The 14,868-nt window shown below is 36.4% G+C and overlaps 1 protein-coding gene across 13 annotated transcripts in view; it reads right to left on the reverse strand.

Annotated features, from left to right (window-relative positions):
- Window positions 1-14,868, reverse strand: part of STK33 (serine/threonine kinase 33) — a 211,492-nt gene that overhangs the window by 149,043 nt on the left and 47,581 nt on the right. The window lies entirely within an intron of this gene.

Below are 14,868 nucleotides of genomic sequence, written 5' to 3' on the forward strand. Positions count from 1 at the left end.
AGTACAAAAATTAGCCGGGCGTGGTGGCAGGCGCCTGTAATCCCAGCTACTCAGGAGGCTGAGGCAGGAGAATCGCTTGAACCCGGGAGGCAGAGTTTGCAGTGAGCCAAGATCGCATCACTGCACTCCAGCCTGGGCGACAAGAGCAAGACTGCATCTCAAAAAAAAAAAAAAAATTGTTTATACGTGCATTTTTCTGAGGAAAGATTCCAGTACATTCATCAGAGTCCCAAAACAGTCCACAGCCTAACCCACTCTACTCCCCAAAAATAGGAAGAACCACACTGCAATGTTTTACAAACTATAGGTCATTTTGGTGGGCACACATTTTTAAATTAAATAGAATAGAAAGTATAAGAGTATAACATTGATCATAAGGGTATTATTTCTTCAAACTTGTTCCAGCAGCTATATATATTTCTCTCTCTCTCTCTCTCTCTCTCTGTGTGTGTGTGTGTGTGTGTGTGTGTGTGTGTGTGTGTGTGTCAAGGTAAATTTTTTCATACTGAGGTGGTCTGGGTCAATAAATTTGGAACTCATTGTTCTAAGGCATAAAAAATGGCTAGATTCAACTTTGTAACATATTAAATCATCATCCATTGAAAACAAATCTGTGGTTCCAGTGGGCATTATACTGTTTTGAGTGGCATAAGACACACCAAAATGAAATTGTTATAATTAGAGAACTGCAATCTATAATACTCATAAATGAAAGTGTATCTCTATAAAGTCCTATTGATCTTAAGGAGATCAAAGGCTGCCATTGAAAGGACTTCACACTGTCTCTGGGAAAATGTTAAATTCTAAGTAAAATGTTTAGGAATAAAAAGAGTTAAAATATTCCCCTGGGATGATAACGTCCTCTAAGCACCTTAGAAAGACGTCAGAGAAGGGGAGAGAGAGTATGGAAAGTCATCCTTAAGCCTGGTACAGAGATGAGTCTTAGGAAAAAATATTTCCTTTATACAAAATAGACGAGAGAACATGGATATTCTGCCATGACTGCTTGGGTATGAACATGTCACCACAGTGTCTGGTACTGTCTTCCGATTTTTTCTAAGCCTCAGTATGAGAAGCATGAATGGTCCATATACTGAGTTATTGGGCTTATTTCTAAAATGTTACTAATGCACTTTACAGGTTTAAGTTCTCCCAATCAATGCAAAAATTTCAAAAGTATCACTGGGTTCTACACAGCCAGACTATTACCTCTCCCCATACTATTCATTCAACAGGGGACTAATATCCAGAATATACAAGGAACTCAAACAACTCAACAGGAAAAAAGACAGTCCCACTAAAAGGTGGGCAAAGGACATGAATAAACATTTCTCAAAACAAGAGCTACAAATTGCCAACACATGTGAAAAAAATGCTCAATATCACTAATCATCACAGAAATGCAAATCAAAACCACAATGAGATATATCATCTTACCCCAATCAGAATGGTTATTATTAAAATAAAAAATAATAGATGTTGGCAAGGATGTAGAGAAAAGGGAACTCTTATAAACTGTTGGTGGGAATGTAAACTAGTACAGCCACTATGGAAAGCAGTATGAAGATTTCTCAAAAACTAAAACTAAAAAAGAATTACTATCAATGCAGTAATCCTACGACTCAGTATCTACCCAAAGGAAAAGAAACCAATATATCAAAGGGATACTTGCACTCACATGTTTATTGCAGCATTATTCACAATAGTAATGATATGGAATCAACCTAAGTGTCCCTCAACAGATGAATGGATAAAGAAAATGTGGTATATATATACTGGAATACTGGAATGGAATACTCTTTGGCCATAAAAAAGAATAAAGTCGTATCATTTTGCAGCAATATGGACACAACTGGAAGTCATTATCTTAAGTGAAATAAGCCAGGCACAAAAAGGCAAATATCGCATGTTCTCACTTACATGTGGGGGCTAAAAATTTGATCACATGGAGGTACAGAGTGAAAGGTAGAGAAGAGAGACTGGAAAGGGTGGACGTGGGGAGGAGGGAGGATGAAGAGAACTGAATTAAAGGGTACAAACATACAGTTAGATAGAAGAAATAAATTCAATGCTTGATAGCAGAGTAGGGTAATTATAGTTAACAAAAACGTATTGTACTCAGGTGATGGACACCTTCAATATCCTGACTTGATTACTGTACACATTATATACATGCAACAAAATTTCACAGGTATCTCATAAATTTGTACAAATTTTTTAAAAGAACATGAATTTCCAAAGTGAAAGAGCCCAGAGACTTCAGAGCAAAATTAATTTTTTTAAAAGATCCACCTCAATAATCACCGTAAAATTTCAGAACACCAAGAATAAAGAGAAGATTGGTCAAGGAACTTCACAATGGAAGGAACAGGCTGATACCACCTGAACAGATTAATCACTATCAGCCTCACTTAAAAGTAGGACAACCAGAAACCATTATGTGCTCATGATGTAATACAATAGGAAATACAAAGCACCAGCTATGAAGTTTTATTAACAACTGAAGTAGAATTTAGTCAAGTCGGAATCTAAATGCTAGTAAGTTTTTTATTCAATTGTTGTATTTTTCACTACTAAAATTTCATTTGGTTCTTCTTCATATCTTCTATTTCTATGCTGAAATGTTCCCTTTCTTTCTTTTCTTTTTTTGTTGTTGTTTATTTGTTGTTTGTTTGTTTGAAGAGACAAGGTCTCACTCTGTTGCCCAGGCTGGAGTACAATGGCGTGATGATCATAGCTCACTGCAACCTTGAGCTCCTGGGCTCAAGCAATCCTCCTGTCTCAGCCTTCCAAGTAGCTAGGACTATAGGCATGCACTGCCACACCCAGCTAATTAAAAAAAAAAAAAAAAAAAGATTTTTTTTTTTTTTTTTTTGTGACAGAGTCTCACTCTGTCACCCAGGCTGGAGTGCGGTGGCTCCATCTCGGGTCACTGCAACCTCTGCTTCCTGGGTTCAAGTGATTCTCCGCATCAGCCTCCCGAGTAGCTGGAATTACAGGCACCCGCCACCACACCTGGCCAACTTTTGTATTTTTAGTAGAGATGGGGTTTCACCATGTTGGCCAGGCTGGTCTTGAACTCCTGACCTCAGGTGATCTGCCCACCTCAGCCTCCCAAAGTGCTAGGATTACAGGCATGAGCCACCATGCCTGGCAGGGTCTTGCTGTGTTGCCTAGGCTGGTCTGAAACCCCTGGCCTCAAGTGATCCTCCCACCTCAGCCTCCCAAAGTACTGGGATTACAGGCGTAAACCACCATGCCTGGCCCCCCCTTTTTAAAATTTTGTTTCAAGTGTGTTCATAATTACTCACTGAAGCATTTTTTACCATGGCTGCTTTAAAGTTCTTGTCATATAATTCCAACACTTGTGTCATCTCAATATTGGTGTCTGTTATTGACTTTTCTCAATCAAGTTGAGATTTCCCTGGTTTTTGGTATGATAAGTGATTTTCTGTAGTACACATTCTTGTTTAGAATAACATGAGATTAAAATGGACATGTGCCAAGCGCAGTGGCTCACGCCTGTAATCCCAGCACTTTGGGAGGCCGAGGCAGGTGGATCAAGACCAGGAGTTCAAGACCAGCCTGGCCAATATGGGAGGCTGAACCAGGGAGGTGGAGGTTGCAGTGGGCCGAGATCATGCCACTGCACTCCAGCCTGGGGAACAGAGTGAGACTCTGTTTCAAAAAAAAAAATTAAAACAATAATAAAAAATAAATAAAATGGATAAGTAACTAATGAATCAGAAGTTTTCTTGAGTAAAAAAATTAGGAGCCAGGATGGTGGCTCATGCCTGTAATCCTAGCACTTTGGGAGGCCAAGACAGGAGGACTGCTTGAGCCGAGGCATTCAAGGCCAGACTGGGCAACATGGCGAAACCTTGTCTCTACCAAAAATACAAGAAATTAGTTGGGCATGGTGGTGTGCACCTGTAGTCCAAGCTTTCAGGAGGCTGAGCTAGGAGGATGGTTTGAGCCGTGGGAGGCAGAGGTTGCAGTGAGCCAAGAATGTGCTATTGCACTCTAGCCTCAGTGGCAGACCCAGACAGTACCCAAAAAAAAAGAGTAACAATAACAAAAGCTAATACTTAAATAGCATGATGTGTCAGGCACTATAATGAGTATCTTCTACATATTAACTCATTTAATACTTACAACAACCCTATGAAGTAGGCACTACAATTATCTGAATTTTACAAATGAGGAAACTGAGGTTAAGTAATTTGCCTGCAGTCACACAACTAGTAAATGGTAAAGCTAGAATATGAATCCAAACCGTCTGCCTCCAAACTCCATGCTGTTGAAATCACTATGCCATCATGCCCCCAGTAATGTATTACTGTAGCTTTACTTGTGTAAACATGTCATTGTTTTCCTATACAGGGAAATTTTAGGGTGAATCTTGTCATTTTAGTCATCATCATAGGTACTATAAAAGATTACTTTGTTGCCACTAACTAAAGAAAAAAGCCAGCAGCAGGCATATTTTTAGAAAAACAAAAGGCTCAAGAAGATAGGCAATTTTACGTGAATTTGGCAGAGCGACCTAACCTAACAAGATGTGTTCTTTCCTACATGTGTCTAGTGCTCAATGAATGCTTGTTGAATGAATGAACACACACACATATGCATGTCTCTAAAGAATGAAAGATAAACAGGATGTCAGCTACTTTTTTAAAATGTCAAAAAGGGAAAGAATATGGAGCTATGATCTTCTAACAGGAGGACTTCCTAAAAGTCAAGGGTCCGGAACTCGCTTGTCTCAGATGATAATTACAGGCCAATGAACCACTGCTATCTGGCCAATTAACCTTTCTGACAAAAGAAGGATGTCTTAAAAACTAAGAGAAATGTTTTCAAATATTACTGATAATATAAACTGGGTTTTGTAAATTTAAGATTTGTCCAGAATCTCTTTGTCCCTTGATATGTAACCTATCCAAGAAGTATCAGCTCTAGCCAGAAGGATTTTACTATTATACAACCTGTAAAGTTTACAGAAAAGGTATTCTGAGGGAGAAAAAAAAACAATAATGACTTTCTGAAAAAACAAAATTGTAGATAACTTTGTTAAAAAACAAAAATTTAAAACGAAGTAAAAATTAAGATTCTCACCTAGCCCATTATCATAGAGACTTACATTGCTATCAAGCCCGTTTCTCTAGGGGCTTAAAGGCAATCTCTGACACGGTGCTGCATCTCAAAATGTTCCCTCAGTGAGGTGATGAATCTCTCTTGCCCTGGTCTGATATGAGTGATCGTTTAAGAATCAGTGTATCAGTGAACAAGGCAAGGGAGCAAGCCAGCTGGCCAATATGAAGATGAAATACTTGACCTAGAGACACCACCAAAGTCTCAGCAAAAACAGGCTATGTCCTACAAACAGGTAGGAATCTGTTCACTTTTGATCTGAAACAATGCAGCACCCCTAAAACATCAACACCAATAAATAAGAGTAAACAACCCAATAGTTTTGGATTGCAGCAGGATAGCAAAAGATTCGAAGAATCTACCTGAAATTGCTTCTTCATCATAAAGAATGCCCCTTAGCAACTGATGCAATAATTACTTGGCATTAAGATAGACATACGATTTATTTGGCATTTAACTATCATGAATATACATAAAGGAACTCAGTGAGGTTACATTACACCCTTAATAGCTAACTCATAACTGTAGTACGCAAATAGGAGCTAATGTAAATGCTAAGCTTCTATAGATAAATAAATAATATTTGATGTATCATCCTTCAGTGAGCCACAAACTGAAAGGAAGATTATATGATCAATTTAGGCCTGAAATCCTTAGCGCACTGTTGGTAGGAATGTAGACTGGTACAGCCATTATGGAAAACAGTATGGAGGTTCCTGAAAAAATTAAAAGTAGAACTATCATACAACCCAGCAATCCCTCTTCTGGGTGTATACCCAAAAGAGAAGACCTTTTGCTCACCTCATAAATATATATGCACTCCCATGTTGATTACCGCATTATTCACAATAGCCAAGATATGAAAAAACCTAAATGTCTGTCAGTGAATGACTGGATAAAGAAACTGTTGGCCAGGTGTGGTAGCTCATGCCTGGAATCCCAGTGGTTTGAGAAGCCAAGGTGGGAGGATCGTTTGAGGCTAGAAGTTTGAGACCAGGCAAACAACATAGTGATACCCCATCTCTACAAAAAAAAAAAAAAATTTAATTATCCAGGTATGGCGGGGTGTACCTGTAGTTCTAGTTTCTTGGGAGGCTGAGGTGGGAGGATCGCCTAAGTCCAGGAGTTTGAATGAGCTATGATCATACCACTGCACTCTAGCCTGGGTGACAGAGCAAGACCCAGTCTTTAAAAAAAAGACAAATAAAATTTTAAAAAGAAACAGTGGTGTGTATACACACACGCATATACACACAGGAATATTATTCAACCTTAAAAAGGAAGTAGATCCTGCCATTTGCTACAAAACAAACCTAGCGGATATTATGCTAAGTGAAAAAAGACAGACACAGAAAGAAAAACATCACAGGCTCTCACTTATACATGGAATATTTAAAAAGAAAAGAGCTCAAATACACAGAGCACAAAACAGTAGCTACCATGGATGGGCAGGGGGCGGGAGAGGAAACAAAGAGATGTAGATCAAAGGATACAAAACACCAGATATGTAGGGTGAACAAGTTAGAGATAATACACAACATGAGGACTAAAGTTAATCAAATTGTATTATATTAGAGATTTTAGTTAAATAACTAAATTTTAGTTGCTCTTGTCATGAAAAAGTAATTACGTGAGATGAGATATGTGAATCGGCTTCACTATACTACCCATCTTACTATCTCTCTCTCTCTCTCTCTCTCTATATATATATATATATATATATATATCTCATAACATTATGCTGTAAACCTCAAATATACATAACACATTTTTTTAAATTTAGGTTTGAAACAACATTTTACAATGGAAAATAGATGAAGCAATTAAGGACCTCTAAAGAATTCAGTTCAGATATTATGCCTTTAAAATATAAATTGAATTAAATTATATCATTACTTGAGAAATGTGTACATTTCAATGAACATATTATTTAAAAACTGACCTAATTTACTAATAAAAGAACAAGAGGCTTTTCATCTCTCCTTTTCCAAAGAGGTTTTTTAAAAAATAGTTCTCAGTTTCGTGACTCAGTACTATAATACAGTTTTACAGTTTTACATTTCCTGCTTTATCTGTTGAAGCAAGATAACTCAGTAGCTATTGTCCAGGTAGATTTTCATTTCACCCAGACCACGGTTTTATACAAAGTAAATTTTCTAACTTCAGAGAATTTAACAACCACTCCTAATCACAAACTCTTTAGGCAATGCCAAGAAAAATATCCAATGAAAGAAATTCTGTTTAAGTACAGTATGAACAGCTCCTTACTAAATAGCTTTTCCCCCAACTCCAGTGCATAAAGTATGTTCCATACATATCTTTATATCACTATATATTTTGAAATTTAAAACTTTGATATAGTCCTAAATTCGTTGCTATTTTACTTTCCATTTGTTCAAATGTTTCACAACTTATGTCTGTGGTACTACAAGCCCCTTCAAAAGACTTAAATTGTATTAAAATACTACTTTCAATTTAAAGAGCAAAATATCTGAAAAATTAAGGTCACAATGTTAGAGAGTCTAATGGAGTATGGATTTCTGCTTGAAGTACTTCAACCAGAAACCTCAGCAATCTTAAATCTGTCTCTCCTGCATATAATAAGTTTTAAAGCTTTGAATGAATTTTCAGACTATGTTTCACATCTCTCATAACTTCAGAAGAAGATGCAGCAGAGAAGCAAAGAGAACAGTCTCTATAATAATGGAATTTTTATGCAGTACCAATAAGTTACAGAGCCTTTAAAACAAAAGATGAATAGGATCATTTTTAAAGGAGGAAAAATAAGCGTTAGAAGGTTTCTTTGTAAGAATTTGCTCATAGGTACAAAGTACTTTTCAAAAGATCAAGAAATAGTAGGTTCTTTGATTCAGGATGTCATAAATGTTACAGAATCACGATTAAATCAACTATTAGTTTTAAAATATAAGGGTTTTATTTCAATATTTCCACGATAAATGTGGCCAGTTCCATACGTCATTACGAAACCTAAGTCAATTTTCAGATAGGGCACTGACCAGGAAATACCGACAGACAAAAATCACATGGAACATGTACAAATCTGAAATAGGGAAACAACATAAAATACACTTCAAAAAAATTGCTTTTAAAATGTTTGTCATCTAAAACAGTGGTTCTCAACGGAAGTGATTTTGCCTCCCAGGGGATGGCTGGCAATGTCTGGGGACATCTTTAGTTGTCACAACTAGGGGAGTGCTACTGGTATCTAGAGGGTAAGAAACCAAGGATGCTGCAAAACATCCAAAATGCATATGGCTGCACCACAAGAAAGAACTACCCACTCCAAAATGTCAATAGGGTCAACGCTGAGAAATACTGACCTAAAAGAATGCCAAGCACATGATAAAATATGCTTGAATGATGCAAAAATACTTGCTGAATGAATTAATGAATTTTAATAAATGAAAAGATTTAGTTTGCACTTTTTTTTTAAGACACTCTGTCACCCAGGATGGAGTGCAGTGGCACAATCTCAGCTGCAACCTCTGCCTCCCCAGGCTCAAGAGATCCTCCCCACTTAGTCTCCTGAGTAGCTGGGACTACAGGTACACACCACCACACCCAGCTAATTTTTGTATTTTTTGTAGAAACGGGGTTTCGCCATGTTGCCCAGGCTGGTCTTGAACTCCTGGGCTCAAGCAATCCACACGCCTCAGCCTCCCAAAGTGCTGGGACTACAGACATGAGCCACTGCGCCTGGCCTGGTTTTCACTTTTTATAGCTTCTTATTGTCTCCATCAATTTGATGCCGCCCAATGCAGACTCTGTTTTGTTCTCCAAATATTTATCTACTCATTCATTAGATTCCCCTAGGGTGGCAAATATGACCAAAGAGATGAAAAATCACATGTCCATTAAGGATCTTGCCCTATGATATGGTTTTCCAAGGAATCTAAAAGAGGGACGCATATTCACCATTTAATTGTCACTCAAATCAGCAGGTGAAAACATTTCAAATGTCTTCAGTGATTAAGAGCTCAAAAATATATTTTTAACTATGGGAATTAAAACATTATTATTTTATTTGGCCACATTTGTTGATAAACCAACGTATTTCAAATTTACAAGTCAAAACCAAATAAGTAAAATTTAAATACTCTTTAGAAAATACTCATTGTGGTTCTGTAATTTGCAACAACATGGATGGAACTGGAGATTATGATGTTAAGTGAAATAAACCAGGCACAGAAAGACAAACATCACAGGTTCTCATTTATCTGTGGTATCTAAAAATCAAAACAACTGAACTCATAGACGTAGAAAGTAGAAGGATGGCTACCAGAGGGTGGGAAAGGTTGGTGGTGGTAGGGGGAAGATGGGAATGGTTAATGGGTACATTAAAAAAATGGAAGAATGAATAAGACCTACTATTTGATAGCACAACAGGGTGACTATAGTCAATAATAACTTAATTGTACATTTTAAAATAACTAAAAGTATAATTAGATTATCTGTAATACAAAGGATAAATACTTAAGGGGATGGATACCCCATTCTCCGTGACGTGAGTATTACACATTGCATGCATGTATCAAAATATCTCATGGACCCCATAAATATATACCTACTATGTACTCACAAAAATTAAAAATATAAAAGAAAATACTCATTGTGTGAGAAATGCAACTAGAAAAGGTTAAAATGCCCATGTGATTTTTTAAATAGTAATTCACAATTGCCAGTTCAAAATAATACTAAATGATTTTTTTCCATTTTTTTATTATACTTTAAGTTCTGGGATACATGTGCAGAATGTGCAGGTTTGTTACATAGGTATACATGTGCCATGGTGGTTTGCTGCACCCATCAACCCGTCAACTACATTAGGTATTTCTCCTAATGCTATCCCTCCCATAGCCCCCCATCCCCCGACAGGCACGGGTGTGTGATGTTCCCCTTCCTGTGTCCATGTGTTCTCACTGTTCAACTCCCACTTATAAGACTCTGGCATTCCCAATTTAATCTAATATGAAAACTATCCCAAGTGGAAATTTTATATATATATATATACATATATATATGTATATATATATTTATAAAATTATATATATAATTATATGTAATACATGTATATATATTCCATATTTATCCTTAACTGTCACGTAGCTACAGATTGATTTTATTAACAAATACTTAGAATGATTGTTTCTCTAAAGAAAATTATGAGTAAATTTTATTTTTTCTTTATAGCTTTTTAAATTTTTCAATTGTTTTACTATCTACGTAATAATTTTGTAAGGAAAGTGAACTATATATTCAAAGAAATAGAGCCTCGGATAATTGACATATACTCATTGTTTTCTATAGAACCATATATTATTCCAGGGTTAAAATTTAAGAACAATAGTTAATCATAAAGATATGAAATTCCCAAACTATTTCCCTTTAAAGAACCTACCATTTATGCATGGGGGAAGACAATATAACTAAAAGAGACTTATTTTTAAAATGCTTCTAGCCAAAATCATAATGTTAGATAAATTACAAATACTAAGTCAATTATAAATGTTTACACATTATTCTGCTAGTGTACTTTTAGTTGTCCTTAGAGACAAATGTTTCTATGAGAAATAAATCACTCCCTCTTATATTTAAATATTGCCCTGAGATAATGTTATTCCAATAAGAAATATTCTAAAAACTGCATCAGCTAAAACCATGACATGGTCCTGCTTACAGTCATAGATTGAAGAGCAATCCAAAAGCTTTTCAAATGTTTATTCAGAGAGAAGGGAAGGGCACAACTTCTCAAAGGGAAATGATTTTTAATAAAATCTTACAAATAGGAAGCTGTCTACCAGAAGTGTAAGTCCAAATGAACCAATGAATAAGGAAATTCTTTGTGGGATTATTCCAACCTCATCTGAAGCCACATGCACTTGGAAAACCCAAAACAATCAAAATAAATCCATTACCTAGACATGCTTTCAAATCTATTTCTTTCTACTGGGAATCAACAACCAGTGAGGGTGTTGATTTGTGCTTTTCATCCTTTTTTACAGCTAAATGAGCATGCAAACCTTTAAAAGAGAGGCAAAAATAGAAATGACAGCACCATTTATGAATCTAAAATAATCTCTGTGAATCAGTGTCACTAAATTGGGCAAAATGAAATATAAATATCCCAATCAAGTAGTATCTCTTTGAAGGAAAATACAAATTTAAGATTACTAATGTTACAAAGTATTTATATGCATATCAGTCCCCTGATGCGTTTGTTTAAAGATTACTAAGTACTCTTTAAGGACAATCCAGCCACCAACAATTAACTTACAAATTAGTTTAAGAAATTTCTATTAAGAGCCTACCATGTGCAAGAGACTGTATTAGGCACAGTGAAAGAAGCAGACTCATCCTTCACAGGCTTTGGTCTCAAGAAACATAAAGGTCTAGTTAGGAAGGTAAGATATGCCTAGAAATAACTTCAAAACAAGAAGAGAGATGAATGACCAACACAATCTTGAGCAAAAAGAACAAAGCTAGAGGTATCACACCTCCTAATTTCAAAATACAGTCATGTGTTGCTTAACAATGGGAATACATTTGAGAACTGTGTCATTGGGTAATTTATCATGGTGCAAACATCATAGAGTGTGCTTACACAAACCTAGATGGGCCAACCTACTACACACACAGGCTATGTGGTATATAGCCTCTTGTTCCTAGGCTACAAACCTGTATAGCATTTTACTGTATTAAATACTGTAGGCAATTGTAACACGATGGTATTTGTGTATCTAAACATAGAAAAGGTATAGTAAAAACACAGATAAAATATTTTTTAAATGATACACCTGTATAGGGCGCTTACCACGAATGCAGCCTGCAGGACAGGAAGATACTCTGGGTACAAGTCAGTAGTGAGTGAATGTGAAGGCACAGGTCATTATTGCATACTACTGTACACTTTACAAATACTTGTACACTTAGGCTACACTAAATTTATTTTTAAAACTTTTTCTTTCTTCAATAATTAACTAGCTTACTGTAACTTTTTATTGATATATGATAATTGCACATATTTATGAGGTACCTGTGAGATTTTGATACATTCACACAACGTGTAATGATCAAATCAGGGTAATTAGGCTATCCATTACCTCAAACATTTATCATTTCTTTATGCTGGAAACATTCCAAATTTTGTCTTCTAGCTATTTTGAAATATAAAATAAATTACTGTTAACTATAGTCACCCTACTGTGCTATCAAACACTAGAACTTACTCCTTCTATCTAACTATATTTTTGTACTCACTAACCAACCTCTCTTCATCCCCCCCACCCTACCCTTCTCAGCTCCTTGGAACCATCAGTCTACTCTCTACTTCCATGGCATTAACTTGTTTATCCCCCACATGAGTGAAATCATGCAATATTTGTCTTTCTGTGCCTGGCTTATTTAAGATAATGACCTCCAGTTCCACCCAAGTTGCTGCAAATGACAAGATTTCATTGTCATTTATGGCTGAATAATATTCCGCTGTGTATATTTACATTTTCTTTACCCATTCATCCACTGATGGGCACTTAGGTTGATTCCATATCTTGGCTACTGTAAATAGTGCTGCAATAAACATGGGAATGCAGGTATCTCTTTTCTTTTCTTTTGGATATATATCCAGCAGTGGGATTGCTGGATCATACGGTAGACTATTTTTAGTTTTCTGAGGAACCTCCACACTGTTTCCATAACGGAGGTACTAATTTAAATTCCTACCAACAGTGCACTGGCTTTTCCCTTTCTCCACATCCTCACTAGCATCTGTTACTTTTCCTTTTGGAGAATAGCCATTTTAACTGGGGCAAAATATCACATTGTGGTTTTGATTTGCATTTCCCTTATGATTAGCGATAAGAATTTTTTCATATAGAGTTGGCCATTTGTATGTCTTCTTTTTTGTTGTTTGTTTGTTTCTGTTGAGACGGAGTTTCATTATTGTTGCCCAGGCTGGAGTGCAATGGTGCAATCTCGGCTCACTGCAACCTCCGCCTCCCGGGTTCAAGTGATTCTCCTGCCTCAGCCTCCCCAGTAGCTGGGATTACAGGCACGCGCCACCACGCCTGGCTAATTTTGTATTTTTCTTAGAGATGAGGTTTCACCATGTTGACCAGGCTAGTCTCGAACTCCTGACCTCAGGTGATCTTCCCATCTCAGCCTCCCAAAGTGATGGGATTACAGGCGTGAGCCACTGCACCTAGCCCTGTATGTCTTCTTCTGAGAAGTTATTCAGGTCATTTGCTCATTTTTAAAATCAGATTATTCATTATTTTGCTATTGAATTGTTTGAGTTCCTTATCTATTCTGGTTATGAATTCCTTGTGGATGGAGAGTTTGTAAATATTTTCTTCTATTCTGTAGGTTGTTGCTTCACTCTGTTAATTGTTTCCTTTGCTGTGCAAAAGCTTTTTAACTTAATGTAATCCCATTTGTCTATTTTCGCTTTTGTTGCCTGTGCTTTTGGGGTCTTATCCAAAAAAATCTTTGCCCAGACTCACATATACACCATGGAATACTATGCAGCCATAAAAAAGGATGAGTTCATGTCCTTTGCAGGGACATAGATGAAGCTGGAAACCATCATTCTGAGCAAACTATCACAAGGACAGAAAACCAAACACCGCATGCTCTCACTCATAGGTGGGAATTGAACAATGAGAACACTTGGACACTGGATGGGGAACATCACACACCAGGGCCTGTTGTGGGGTGGAGAGAGGGGGGAGGGATAGCATTAGGAGATATACCTAATGTAAATGACGAGTTAATGGATGCAGCACACCAACATGGCATGTGTATACATATGTAACAAACCTGCACGTTGTGCACATGTACCCTAGAACTTAAAGTATAATAAAAAAAAAAAATTCTTTGCCCAGACCAATGTCCTCAAGTATTTCCCCAATGTTTTCCTCTAGCAGTTTCATAGTTTCAAGTCTTACATTTAAATCTTTAATGCATTTATTTTGTTTTTGTATATGGTGAGAGATAGGGATCTAGTTTCATTCTTCTGCATATGGATATACAGTTTCCCCAGTATCGTGCATTAAAGAGGTTGTCCTTTCCACAATGTATGTTTCTGGAGGCTTTGTTGAAAATAAATTGGCTGTAAATGTATGGATTTATTTCTGAGTTCTCTATTCTGTTCCATTGGTCTATGTGTCCATTTTTATGCCAGTACCATGCTGTTCTGGTTATTATGACTTTGTAATATATTTTGAAGTCAAAAACTGTGATGCCCTCAACTGTGTTATTTTTGCTCACAATTCTTTTGACTATTCAGAGTCTTTTGTGGGTCCATACAAATTTTAGAACTTTTTTTCTATTCTGTAAAGAATGTCATTGGTATTTTGAGAGGGATTGCATTGAATCTGTAGATCACTTTGGGCAGTATGAACACTTCAACAATATTAATTCTCCCAATACATGATCATGGGACATCCTTCCATTTGTTTGTGTCCTCTTTGATTTCTTTCTTCATATTTTATTATTTTCATTATAAAAAATGGTTAAATTTTTTCCTAGGTGTTTTATTTTTTGGTTAAATTTATTCCTAGGTGTTTTATATTCTTGTAGCTATTGTAAATGGGATTACTTTCTTAATTTCTCAGATTGTTCACTGTTGGTGTATAAAAATACTACTGATTTTTGCATGCTGGTTTTGTATAAAGGATATCCAAATTGGAAAGGAGAAAG

Source organism: Pan paniscus, chromosome 9 (genome assembly GCF_029289425.2).
Source record: "Pan paniscus chromosome 9, NHGRI_mPanPan1-v2.0_pri, whole genome shotgun sequence".
Lineage (NCBI taxonomy): Eukaryota > Metazoa > Chordata > Mammalia > Primates > Hominidae > Pan > Pan paniscus.